Genomic DNA, 14649 nt, shown 5'->3' with positions numbered 1-14649 from the left:
CATCTCTTCTCTGATTGCTCTAGCTAGGACTTTCCAATACTATATTGAACAGGAGGGGTGAGAGTGGGCATCCTTATCTTGTTCCAGTTTTTAGGGAAATGGTTCCAGTTTTTGTCCGTTTAGGAATGTGCTGGCTATGGGTTTCTCGTAGATGGCTTTTACTATTTTGAGGTATGTTCCCTGTATGCCTAGATGTTTGGAAGGACTGCTGGATTTTATTAAAAGCTTTTTCTGCATCTAATGATATAATCATGTGGTTTTTGTTTTGACATCTGTTGATGTATTTCATTACATTTATGGTTTTACGAATGTTGAACCAGCCTTGCATCCCAGGGATGAAGCCTACTTGGTCATGATGGATGATTTTTGAGATGTGTTGTTGAATCCGGTTCGCTAGGATCTTGTTGAGAATTTTAGCATCTATGATCATCAAAGATATTGGCCTGTAGTTCTCTTTCTTTGTTGGGTCTTTACCTGACTTGGGTATCAATGTGATGTTAGCTTCGTAAAATGATTTGGGGACAGTTCTGTCTTTCTCAATCGCCTGGAATACCTTTAGTAGGATTGGTATCAGCTCCTCCTTAAATGTCTTGTAGAATTCTGCTGGAAAGCCATCTAATCCAGGACTGTTTTTTGTAGGTAGTTTTCTTATTATGTAGTCAATTTCCTTGATTGTTATTGGTCTACTTAGGGTCTCGATTTCTTCTTGTTTCAACCTAGGCAGGCTGTGTGATGACAGAAAGTCTCATGCTGTTTAGTGTCCATGTCTTTGTGGGTTTTGGGGGGACGTTGTTGGGGTTAATGATTATTTTTATTCCATTGTGGTCCAAGAAGGTTCATGCTAAAATTTCGGTCCTTTTAAATTTGCTTATGCTTTATTTATGGCCAAGTATGTGGTCGATCTTAGCGTATGTTCCATGCGGTGATGAGTAGAATGTGTATTCTGTGATCTTTGGATGGAGGGTTCTGTAGGTATCAATTAATTAATTCCATTTGATTAAGAGTGACACTGAGGTTCTGGATCTCCTTGCTGATTTTTTGTCCTGATGATCTGTCTACGGTTGTGAGTGGGGCATTAAAGTCCCCAGGTATGATGGTATTGGAGTCTATGTCTTTTTTTAGTTTATCTAGGATCTGCTTTATGAAAGTTGGTGCTCCTATGTTCGGTGCATATGTTTACGATGGATATTTCTTGTTGATGGATTGAACCTTTTATCATTATGTAGTAGCCTTCTGTATCTTTTTTAATTTTGATAGCTTAGAGGGTATTTTGTCTGAGATTAAGATTGTGACTCCTCCTTTCTTTTGTGTTCCTTTCACCTGAAAATTTGTTTCCCATCCTCTTACTTTGAGTCTGTGAGTGTCCTTTCTAATGAGGTGAGTCTCTTGAAGGCAATAGATTGTTGCCTGGTCATATTTTATCCATTTTGCCATTCTATGTCTTTTCAGTGGTGCATTTAGTTTGTTCACATTCAAACTAATTATTGAAATGTGAGAGTTGATCCCTATTATAATGTTCTTACAGAGTTGTTGTTCTTCCTGTTTGTGTGTTGTCTTTCCTTTGGTTTTTTGAGTTGGATCATGTGTGTTTTTATTCTTTTGCCTGTACTCTTGTGAAGAATGTTGTTGCTCTTTTTTCTTTTTCTTCTGTATTCAATACTTTTAAGTGTTTCTTGTAGAGGTGATCTGGCCACAGCGTAGGTTCTTAGGATTGGATATCTGGGAAAGATTTCAATTCTCCCTCACTGATGAAGCTTAGCTTGGCTGGGTAGGTTATTCTTGATTAAAATTGTTTATCTTTTAGAATTTTGAAGATAGGGCTCCAAGCTCTCCTAGCCTGGAGGGTTTCTGTAGATAAATCTGCTGCTATTCTAATTGGTCTTCCCTGGTAGGTAGTCTGACCTTTTTCTCTTATAGCCTTTAGGATTTTTTCTATGTACCTTCTTTGTTTAGGTGAATTATTATGTGTCTGGGAGTTGGTCTTCTCATTTGTTGTCTTGCAGGGGTTCTCTGAATCTCTTGTGTTTGAATTTTTTCATCATTAATGAGATGAGGGATGTTTTCTTCAATGATTGTATGAAATGTTTGTTCCAGTGTGGCCTCTGTTTCTCTCTCTGCCTCAGAAAGGCCAATTACTCTTAGGTTTGTTCTCTTGAAGTGATCATTCATCTCTTGAAGGTTTTGTTCTGTCATTTTGAGCTTCTTTTCTATGCTTTTGACAGTTTCGGTTAGTTCTGCATTTTGGTCTTTGAGCTCTGAGATTCTTTCTTCTGCTTGGCTAAGTCTGCTTTCCATGCTCATTAGTTTGTTATTTATTTCCATCACAGTATTCTTTACTGCTGTTATTTCTGACGTCAGCTCCTTCCTATTTTCCTCTTCTCTCCTCAATTTTTTTAATTCTCTCTATTAATGTCTTGATTTCTGAGTTTGTTGCATGTGACCAGTCATTCTGTGGGCTCTTCATTATTTGTGTTCCAGAATCTGTTTTCTCAGTGTCTGATCTCCCAGGGGTCTGTGTTTTTCTTCATTTGTGCAGTTTTTTCCCCCTCCCTACTTTTTCCTTCCCTCCATGTCACTGTCTTCTTTAATTCTGTTATTCAGGGGTAGAGGGATTGCTCTTACTTCTGTTTGTTCAATCTCCTATTCTTTTTTATGTATGCCCTCTTACTTTGTTCAATTCTGGAGTTGCACTGTAGGTTGGGGGTGGCCCTTTTTGCAGTTTTGAGATTTACTTAAGGGGAGATCTGTGATTCAAAATCTATCTGCAGGTCCTGATATTTGCCGACAGGTGTGTGAATAATCTGAAACCCACTTCCCACTGCCTTGGAATCTGTCCATCAGTGGGGCTGTAGGTTTACTCCCTGAAATAAAATGTGGTTAGCAGAGGGAAGAGAATGGAGCACACAGTGGGGGTAGAGGGAGGTGAAGAGAGAGAGGAGTAAGGGGGGATACAGATGAGTTTATCAACAAATGGAGAGAGAGACCTAAACTGAAACAGATAAAAACAATAGACCATGGTTATAAACTAACCAGCTCCCACACAAAAAAAATTAAAACATACAATGATGCTAACATACAAGCTAATCAACCACCTTATTGGTTTGCTGCTCCTCTATATTAAGATATGGTTTATAGAAAGGAGAAAAGGGGAAGAAAAGGGAGAGGAAAAAAAGGAACAAACAATGAGAATAGAATCAAGTTATTAAATTAACAGAACCAATGGCGCACTCTCTGAGACTTTTCGTTTAAGTCCAATGTCCTTTCAGCTCTGATTTGTAGCTGTCTTCTCAAGCTGGTAAGTTAGTTCACAGTTAGGGTCAGTTGCCCCTGGCCTGCTGTGAAGGACAGTTCAGATCACCTTCAGTTCACCACTCAAATCTGGCCTGTGTCTGTTTTTCAAGCTTGTTTTTCCCATTTCGGTATTGTTACTTTGAATCACCAGCAAGTGGTGCTATCTCAGCTGCTTGCCCCAGACGGGGAGCCAGACAGGAGCCAGGCAGAGGTGGGAGATGGAAGCCTGCCTCAGGGCACATGGGAGGAGATCCACGGTTGGCAGGATGTCAAGGTGGCAGCAAAGGTGGCAGCGATCCCAGCAGATCTTGCCTGCAGGGGCTTCAATCTGAAGTCATGGATTGCCTCAGGCATGGGTGGCGTGATGCGCTATGGCTGCCATGGAGGCCACGGCAGTGCCAGCGGCTGGTGTGTCTGTGGCTGCAGTTGGTGTCCAGACTGCCATGATGCCCCAGCGATGGTGATGGTCTGAGCTCCGTGTGAAGAGCAGGCTGCCGATGGTGGGATCCGCAGCCCCAGGGAGAGAGCCAGAGACCCTCTGCGTTCTCCTTTGCAGAGGGTCTTATATACCAGGCTGCCCCGTTGCCATCTTGCTGGAAGTCTATATCCTCTTTCATTTTACTTGTTACACTTGAAGCTAACCCTGACAACAGTTTAATCATATTCCTTTTCTTTCTTTTTTTTTTTTTTTGAGTTGGAGTCTCACTTGGTCGCCCAGACTGGAGTGCAGTGGCTGCACTCGGCCACCGCAGCCTCGACCTGCTGGGCTCCGGTGATCCTTCCGCCTCAGCCTTCCAAGTAGCCGGAATTATAGGCATGCACTACCATGCCCAGCTGATTTTTTTTGTTTATTGTGGAGATGAGGTCTCGCTGTCCAGGCGGGTCTTGAACCCGCGGGCTCAGGCAATTCACTCATCTCAGCCTCCCAAAGGCGCGGGATTGCAGGCTGAGCCACTGAGCCTGGCTTCTTTTTTTTAATAATCAATATTTTTTATTATGATATTGTGGGGAACAGTTAAGGGTTAGGTATACAAATATGCTTCATTCAGGCATCCTTGTTGATAAGAGGTGTCTTGCCATCCCCAGACAGATATTTACTACCGTTAATCCCATCTCCCTCCCCCCGTATAGTTTCCCACCACTGTCAGTCATTTTCTTATAATATTTCGTTGGATGTTCAAGGTCCACTATATGAGTGAGAACATGTGATACTTAGATCTTTGTTTCTGTGAGAGGCCACTCAGTATTATAGACTCTAGTTCCATCTAGGTTGCTGCAAAATTCATGATTTTGTTCTTTTTTATGGCTGCGTAGTATTCCATCATGTATATGTATCACATTTTTTTAATCCAGTCCTCTTTTGTTGGACAGCATGGTTCCTTCCAGGTTCTGCTATTGTGAACAATGCTGTGATAAACATAGGTGTGCAGGTATCTTTTCATAATCATTGTTACAGAGTTAAGTGTTGGATTTTTTATATCACCTTTTTTTAATTATATGTCTTTGGTTTTGAAATTTTTCTTTCTACTCATTGTACCTCTATTTATTTCCAAAGTGTTCATTGTATTTTTCTGGTCTGAGATTAAAGTAGTGTGTTTATATGGTGGATCTGATAAAGTAAGTTGGTTCCCCTTTAAGTATCTGGTTATCTGTATAGAGATTTTTTGTGATAGGTATTGAACCATTTGGGTGATGTTATCTGAATTTAGAAATTATAAGAAGGTGGAAAACCAGTCACCTGAAAAAAGTGGTTGACTCTTGAATGCAGAGATCGCATCCTGTACTAAAGTAGCAATTAATTCTATAACAATGTTACTTTTATCATCTTTCTGAATAACATTAGCTTTATATTTTCCTATGAACTGATCATATACGAAATTGGATATTTTATTAGCTGTCTCTTTATCAAATGGTGGAAAAGAAAACATTTTTTAGCACTTGATAGAACGTTAATTTCACTTTTCTTAAATTCCCCTATCACAGAGTTTGCAAATTTTTTAGTCAAGCCCATGATGTCTGGTTCTGCATTACTTTTTCTTAGAGTCTTCAATTATAATGGGGAGAGAGCAAAATTTGTGAACATGGTCAATTATGTCTTCCACAAATGTAGCTGAAAATAGAGAAGGCTATATTTTTTTCTTTACCAGATTTAGTAGGTACAGAGACATGGTCATAATCAAATAATTAATCGAAAGATCATTCCTTTTCATGTAAAAATGACCATAAACGATGATCCATAATGTCTTTCATGACAAAACCATCTATTTTACTTAGAAATGAGTCTCCTTTTTTGTCTGCATCTTTTTGTACTTCAACTTGGAATTCAGATTAAAAAAAATATTATTACATATGGAGTCAACCAAATTTTCAGTATTTCCAGATTGCATACTTTCTGCATTGTCATCTGCCACAGAAAGCCGAATCTCATGTTCAGAAATTTCTTCTATAATTTTGTCAGTTGTGAAGCTGCATCCACCATCTCATAATCTGGTGGGAGCTCTTTTAGTTCATTTTCAGTGTCAGTTGAAGGGAAGATGTGCACTAGAATCCTGGAAATCATATCTTCTAAAAGACAATGGGACAACATAGTGATACATGATGACAAGACATGGCAATCTTTCATGACAATGTTGAGCATATTTCTGATGATATTATTGTCTTGAGGGGAAGAATAGGAAGAAGACACTAATTCTCCTGAAACTAACTACTGTACCTGATAAGCATAAATTTTTTCCAGTATCAAATGATATATTTTTCTTCCAAAACTGCTTGAATCACTTTGTATAACCCTTTGTACTTGAATCAGAGATTTATATTCATCTAATTTTTTAATAAATTGAGTTGGCTATTTTTTGAAATATTTCTTTATATCTTTCTGAAAAACATAAATTTTCATCAAAGTTATCTGCAACTAAAGTCTCTGATGAGGTGAACTCCAGAATAATTGAATTTACTAATCCAGTAATTTTGTGTTTTGCTCTATCTGGGTTTTCAGCAACCATGACATTATGTGAAAATGCATAAAGGACTTTGCATAAGAACTCAGAAATTACTTCCTCCAAAAAAATGACTGAGTTTACAATGAAAGACAATTCTTTTTGTTTAGGATCTATATTGCTTTCTGTGTATAAGTCTGATCAACTGCACCTGAAAGGAAAGTTTTATCTCTATATAAAAATGATCGAAGATGATGGTTAAAAATTACAAAACTTGCTATTTTTGAAACAGGTATGTTTTTTATGCATTTTATATCTTTTGAAGAGACTGGTATACATCTGAATAAGAAAGATCAGCATAAATGGAATCAAACATAGACTAGATATCTTTTTCTGAAATCATACTGTGTTTTACATTTCCATATTTAATCATACATATCTCATGTATCAAAATTATTGACATAAACTAATTTATTAATTTATGACCATATTACTTAAATCTGATTGAGAATAATCTGAATGTTCTATACTAGAGATCAATGGAGTCATTTGAGATATAAACTGAGTGACTATTTTTTTCCAAATGAGTATGTGATAACATAATTGTATATATTGTGGAAGCCTCTCTTTGGAATTTTGATTAACTAATATAATACTGAACTTGTTAAAACATGACAAGGAGTTTGGGATATGACTTGAAAGGCAGATTCACTATAAGATATAGATGAATTTGGAAATTAAAAATTTCAACCAGGATGATTTCAGTTATTCTTGAAGCCAATATCTTTGGGTCATTTAGAAAAATTTTTATTGGGCATTATTTCTATTTCATATTCTTGCAAAACTTTGCTGAACACTATGCCAATCATATTTTTGACTACATTTCTTTCCACTGGAGGTTAAGTTAGCATTATCAGTAATGCTAACTTGTGCTTTTGAGAATTCCTGTTATCAAATGTATGAGTTTTTCAGCTTTATCAAACAGTTTATCTTATAAATCTCTTACTGATTTTAATTGCACAGTGCCTGTCACCCTAGGGAATAGTTTGCTTATAACTCCAGAGATCACATTTTCCAAAAATAGTCGAAGGGTCAACACAGGTATAAAATAACTGCCTTCTCGCATCATTAAAATATGTGTCTGATGAATGATAATGACTTTCCAACAAAAAATAGCTGAAGATGTTGATGACAGATATGTTAAAACCTGCCACTTTATCAATAAGAGTATCATTACTGCTTATGATATTTTGTTCAACTGATTCCAGAGACCAGCGTTTTGTAAAATATTTTGGAACACTGAGTCAAAAAAAGATGCCAAGCATCACCTTCTGAATAAACAAACTTGTTTTCTTCTTCATCTTTTGAGAATTGAATTTTATGTTGGGAAATTTTCATTCTAATATCCCTAATTAGGTTGGAAGAAATTTCATTGAAATGTACTCTTGTTTTATCTACTGGGGTTTCTCTGTTTGAAACCAGGCTAGATGCAGAAGGAAATAATTTAGATAACAGTGCTTTGATTACATCTTCTAAAAATGCATATGATAGCAAGGTGCTACAGAGAGGTAAGTCCAGCCATTGAAATAGAATAGCAAGATGCTGACAAATCTCCAGAAAACAGCTGATGAAGAAGGTAATCTGAAATAGCTGCAACAATTAAGTTGTAGCTGTCTTCAGACAATATATCACTTCAATATCACTGTCTTCAGACAATATATCAACACCAGGGTCTAGCTCATGCTGTTTTAGAACATTTCTATAAACATTTCTATAAAGGTGACAACCTTTGTTTGACTATATTTTTCTGTATTAGAACAAAAGACTCAGACATTTGCAAAATATTACTGTAAACAGAATTCAATCTTTTGAAAGTTTATTCTAGTACACAGATATTATCATATAGAGTGAACCAGATTTTATGTTTTGAAATGGCTGACATAACTTTATTTATTATACAGGTGGAAACTTCGTTAAAACCTGAACTCATTACATTTTTTTTCCCAAAGAGGAAGCCTTCCTGGGTGGCTTCCTGGGTGGAGTCATGAGGTGAGATAAAGCCTTCTGATGACATCTTCTAAAAATGAGTGTGATAACATGGTACTATAGTCTGATGAAGAGTTGGGCAGAAATGTAAATTTTCTGAGGTTATTTTGAAGCTTCTATAGTATAATCTCTGCTTGGAGAGGGTAATATGAGTGGGGTCTGAGCTGTTCCCTGTAGCAAGATGGGAGTTGGTACTCTAACATTTCTAACAATATGGCATGAGTTATTTGTTCTGCTATTGAGGTATTGCCATATGCCAAATTATTAGGTCACTTTCAATTAATATTTTTGTAAGTCATCATAAACGGAGTCAACTATCTTCCTAAGAGTTTCTTTATGGATTGGTGGAAAATATAGTCTTTCTTCAGCATTCCATAGTACAGTGACTAGAGCCTCATTGAACTAAATGACTACATTGTTGACAAATCATGTATTCATCTCACTGAGATAGGCCTCAGTGATTTTTTTCCCCATAGAAACTGATGTTTATTTACCATCTACCTTATTTCTATGTTGCTTAAGAGTCTGTGGAAGGACAGCTTAAGACCACTCAGTGGTTGTCCCTACCCATTCAGTGACCTGAGCAGTGGGAGCTGCAGACCAGTCTTCTGTGACTAGCTGAGCACTCCAGGCTTCAGCAGGAAACTGCTAAATTGGCACAGAGGGCACCTGCACGCCTTCAGACCATTCTGCAACCTCAGGCTGAATAGCAGTGAACTGAGGACCTGGAGCAGTCCATTCACCTGAAATTCTTCCTTGGTCACAGTTTTTTTCAGCAGCAGTCTGCTCTTCCTTTTCAATCTCTTCAGGATCTCTGTAGAACTAGAGATCAGGCATATGCTCCAATGGGTAATCATGGGAGATGGTGCCAAGCATGTGCAGAACTTCCCGAGCCAGCATCCACCGCATCAGACCCACTGAGAGAGCTCCCTTGTTGTTGCATGGGATGGCAATGTCCACATAGCATAGAGGAGAGTCTGTGTTACACAGAGCAATGGTGGGAAGCTTAACATAAAATGCCTCTGTGAGAGGCTGGTGGTCAGCCCTGAGATCAGTAACTACCAGCAAACGGGGCTCCCAGAAGGCTGCCTTGATTTGGTTGATGAAGTTTCCAGGAGTGAAGCGGCCAACAATAGGAGTGGCTCCAGTGGCAGCAGCAAACTTCAGTACAACCTGCTGGCCAGTATTCCTGGAAGTATGACACTGACATCAGCAGGGTTTTCAATGGCAACAAGGGCTTGAGCTACAAGCAGAGGCTTCTCCCAAATCCCCTTCAGATTTATAATGTAGATGCCATCACTCTTCCTTTTATAGATGTACTGTTCCTTTTGGAAGTCAAGGTTGGTGCCACCTAAGTGGGTTCCTGCTGCAAGGAATTTGAGGACATTCTCCTCCTTCATTTGCAGGATGTCAAGGGCTCCAGACATTGTGAAAGTTTCCCTTTAAGTTACCATGGGAATTGAGAACAACACCTTACAGACCCCCCTCTGGGTAGCACAGAAAGTCATCTTTTTTTTTTAATTTTTATGCCCACAATGAGGTAGAGAGATTAAAAAACAATTCAGAAATTATTTCTTCCAAAAATGTGGTGAAACAAACACCTATATGTATATCACCTTGATGTAGCTTACTATGAATGGCTATTGCATCCATTTCCTTTATTCCCTGTCTTTTAAGAGGCAAAACAGAAGAAGATTTTACTGTACATTGCTTGCCAAGTGGTGCTTGTATTTTGGAACTAACCCTATTGGAATTATTCAGGGACTCTGTCAAATAATTACTGTCTTAACTCATGCAACCTGAAGAGTTCTTACCTTGTCCTAATTCTACTAATTCTGGTCTTTCTGCTTTTATGAAACTAGACTGTATTTCTACTATTCTATTGATCAAATATTTGTTTGCAAAAGGTAGACTTTCAGGAGCTCTATGTAAATTGTGAGATCATTTGTCCGTCAGTGATTCAACCAAGCTATGGGGAATAATAGTAAATATAGAGTCTGATGAAAATAAGTTTTGATCCATTTTTGTCAGATTTTCCAAAAGACCTGACATATAATTTCCTTGGAGTTGTTCACAGTCCACTGTTTCTTTACAATAATCAAATTCTTCATCTTCTACACTTGGAAGTATTTTCAAAACCTGACATTCTTCTGTTGATATTTCATCAAAAAGAGGACAATTATCAAGAAAGACAGTGTGTGTGCATTTTTCCAAAAGTATTCTAATAAATTGCTCTCTTGCAACATTAAAAAGAAAAACTGATTTTGAGAGAGCCCTTGGTTAGTTCTAAGTATGCTATTATTTTGTTGATTATTTGATGGGAAAAATGTTCTTGCTATTTTACCAGAATCCTTCTTAACCCCATCTGGTCATTTATCTGGCAAAAATAAATCTGAAACAATATTAAAAATTTTATTGACTACTTTTTTTGTTTTGCTTGTTTTTAGGTTACCAACCAGGCTGTCTAACATATATGCAAGACAGTTTGATTTATTTTTCTGAATGAGTTGATCAGTTTGTTGAGTAGATTACTGCCAGTCTCTGGAGTTTGTCTGTCTGTCTTTTGGTAGTATTGGCTTTGTTGCAAATGGACACACTATTGCTTCTAAGCTTGGAAAAGAATTTATTTCTGCCATTGCCTTCAAAGTGATAATTATTTTTATTTATTTGGACAGTACAATAATCATGTCTGTTAAGAGATCCTGAAAGAGATGATCAAAGTCAGCAGAAGCTACTACTGGACAGTAAATGTATTTTTTTTAATGAAAACTATTTGCTGTATAATGTCAGTCTGTATAATTCTTACTATTACTAAAGATGTTAATAATGATTTCAGAAATACTTAAAGTAAGTTCTCCAATGGAATTCAACATACTTTCAACACATGAATTAATTTAAATAATCTTGTTAAATGCAGCTTCTTGGATTTTCCTTGTTTTCTCTTTTTCACTGCACTCTTTGGTGCCCTCAGAAATGCTTGAAATTAAATGGTGAATGACCAATTCAGTGAAATGTTCACAAAATTGATAAATTGAAGAATCACTGTATATGTTTCTCAGAGGCTGTTTTGATTCAAATTTCTCTTTGACAGTGTAGAAACAACAGGCATATTTTTCTCACTTAAACCTGGAAAAAATTATCATTTTAGCATGCATCAAAGAACATGTGGAATATTCAATATACTGGTAATTGTTTTCATATGTTTGTCACTTTTGAAGTAACTCACAAAAGAAAAAAAGCCTAGTCAATAATGAAATTGCATTTTTCTCAAATATTTTATTTCTCACCTTGTTGAATCTTAATTTTAGCCAGCAATTTAATAAAATAGCTCCTCAAAACTCAAATCTCTAAGTTAAGTGATGTTGTCTACCTTGACTGGATGGTTATGAACTCGAAGTAGCTGGAAAGCCTGAGGGAGGAAAATAATTTCCAGGGTTAATGATACATCCTATCATGTCTCCAATGATATCTCAAGGCCTCATATAATTATTTAAAAATATTTTTAGACACAACATTTAATGTAATGTTATGTTTAACTTTTAGGATGCTGAGGAGTTGTGTTGCAATATCTAATTGACAAAGTTACATGTGTGGCAACTTCATAAAAAATTAGTGATAATTGCAATGGCAGTAGTTTCACATCACAGCCAGGTAAAGGACTATATCCTTTGTTCTGTTCAACAGCATATTTGTTACAAATCTTTACCTACTTAGGATGGCCAACTTCTGGGAGGGCAGCTAGAGCAACATACTGTTTTTTCTCAGAATTTCCTCAGAATCTAATTGTATATGATATCTCTTCATGTGGAATCAGGCAAGACTCTGGAGATGGGAGGTTTTAAGCTGAACTTTGACTACTAGATAGGATTTGGCCATGTTGAGATGAAGAGAACGAGGAAAGGTATTCCAGGGGAGGAAGGAATATGAGCCATCACTGAAGTCCCTGGCTATGTCTGGGAATAGAGCACAGATGTGGTAGAAAGAGTTAAATATCTATGAGATAAAATCATAGATCTCCTCTTGCTTGTTTTTTTTTTCTTTATTTTTCTAAGATCAATTAGGTCATGCTTAGAGAATGTCTATTCAAGAGTTTGTAATTGTTGATATATAACTGCCCACTTTAAGATGGTTTTAAGATAATGGTTTTAAGGATGGGAAATGACCACTTTGTGCAGGTGTGTAGAATTGCTAATATCTCCTCTCTGAATGATGGACAAGTGATATATCCAGGCTGATAATATAGCAGTTAAGTATTGGTAACTGAAACTATTGATCCAGTTCAGGGATATTATAGTATTATTAAACTGAATTTTATCAAATTGTCATTAATCAACATTTTTACATACAAAAATTATTATTACATATGGTTTAACCTAATATATACAAATAAGTTGTCTTAGAAAGAGAATGCAAATATAATGCCTGTAAAGATATGGTTAGAGTATTATATTTAAGGAGAACTTAAACCACAATATTAGAATGCCAACAAAACAAGATGTTTAATTCTACTGTTCTTATGAACTTTGAATAATAACAGCAAAGCTTACAACAACAACAACAACAAAATTCATGTCTCAGTCAAAATCTTTAAATCATCTCATTTTCTCTCATCTGTAGATGTGGAAAACAGAGCAACACACCCTGCAGATTCAAGCCATGCAAATGTTTAGCTGTATTTTTTTCTTTTTTAAGCACTATGGTAGATTCAAAAGCAATTAAATACTCATCCCATATCTAAGGTTATGTAAGGTTATATAGTAAATGCAGCTTCTTGGACAAGATATCTTTTAAGCATATCTTTTACTGTTTTTCTTAAATTATGCCAACTTTTAGAGTAGGCTGTCTATTGCTAAACTCTAGTTTCAAAATTCTTGAAATATGTGAGCAAAGATGTGGTGACGTTTTGCTATCAAATGAATTTCATTGGGACCCAGTTCCAGTTCACAGTCATCAAAAACAATGACTTAAATTTCTTTTTTTTTCCTTCAGATACACACCCAACTCTTTTATCTTGCATTCTAAGTGAACTTTTCTTCTTTTGTCCTCCACATACTTCAGATAAAGAGCTTTGTTTTGATATGAAAAATGGTTTCATTGTTTCTATGCTGTCATTAGTGTGTGGTTGACTTGGAAAACCATAGCTGGACAGCACAGTGCTCACCATATTTTCTGCAGTTAAACATATTTTGAGTGGAGAAACAGTTGTCTGAATTTGGTTTGGTTCAGCAACTGGTTTTGGGGTCTCATAATGAAACACTCTTGGGTTTTCAACTTTTTCATTTCTATGAATCACATGGCTTGCTTTAACAAAGCCATTTGCTTTCTTAAATGTTTTTTGTAATATATTGCCTGGAAGGAGGGAGCTATTTCCTTTCATGCTATCATCAGAATGGTCAGAGTTAGAGTTCCTTTGGCGCTAGTCTTGTGCTTTGTTTCTAGAACATGATAGAATAGTTTTTGAATCAGGTCTTTCTATTGGCTCTGAGCTTTTAGCTGTGTCTTTTACAGAGATCTTTTACAGATCTGACATATATTGGTAAATTTGATAAAACCCTGTACTTTTAAAAAGTATCTTCCTCTGGATAAAACCCTGTACTTTTTATAAGTATCTTCCTCTGGATAAAACACCAAGCCAGGTACACTCATCTGTGGAGGGTTGTTCCTTAAACCAGCTTCCTTTAACATTGATGTGGGCATTTTCATATCAGTTACTAATTAAACCTGATTAACAATGCAGGTGTGTTTGGCTCCTTGGAATAGACTTTCCTTTGGAATGTTTTTGATCAAAGACATATTGAAATGAGTACACTGGTCCATTAGTGTGCCAATGATCTCACTTGCTATGACATTCTCTTTCGATATGCTAATTGAAGACGGTTCCATTTGGCTTCTTTGTCGAGCTTGTTCTTCTTCATTATACCAAGCATGTCACTGATGATATTAACAGCATATGTAAGTAATTCTGAATGGAATGAATGAACCTGTAGAAGAGCATTCTGTATGTTTTCCTTGAACTTAATACTACTTGATTTGGATTAGTTAGAAAACTTTCTCAGTGGTTATAATTTTGGCAATACCTTTGTGCTTAGTAGTCTCTGTTGGACGGGAAAAAGATTTTCTATAGGCATTTTTACTATTTCAGAAAACTCATATTTTAGAGATATGTTTAAACTGTAAGTTCACAAATGATTCCAACATGTTTAAAACTCTATAATCGCATGAATAATTTGGTTGTTGGGGTCCATTGAAATTTGGTCTTCTGTCTTTGTGTGATGGATTGGTAAACTGCTAAGGATTTGTTTGTTTGGAAAACTGTTTGTACTTTTAGCAGTAGTATATACCTTACTGTTTGTTGAAGTTTGTTTACTATCTGGAG

The sequence above is a fragment of the Carlito syrichta genome, unplaced genomic scaffold (genome assembly GCF_000164805.1).
Source record: "Carlito syrichta isolate Samal-C Ts95f unplaced genomic scaffold, Tarsius_syrichta-2.0.1 Scaffold308791, whole genome shotgun sequence".
NCBI classification, from domain to species: domain Eukaryota; kingdom Metazoa; phylum Chordata; class Mammalia; order Primates; family Tarsiidae; genus Carlito; species Carlito syrichta.
This window is presented reverse-complemented; position numbering follows the sequence as displayed.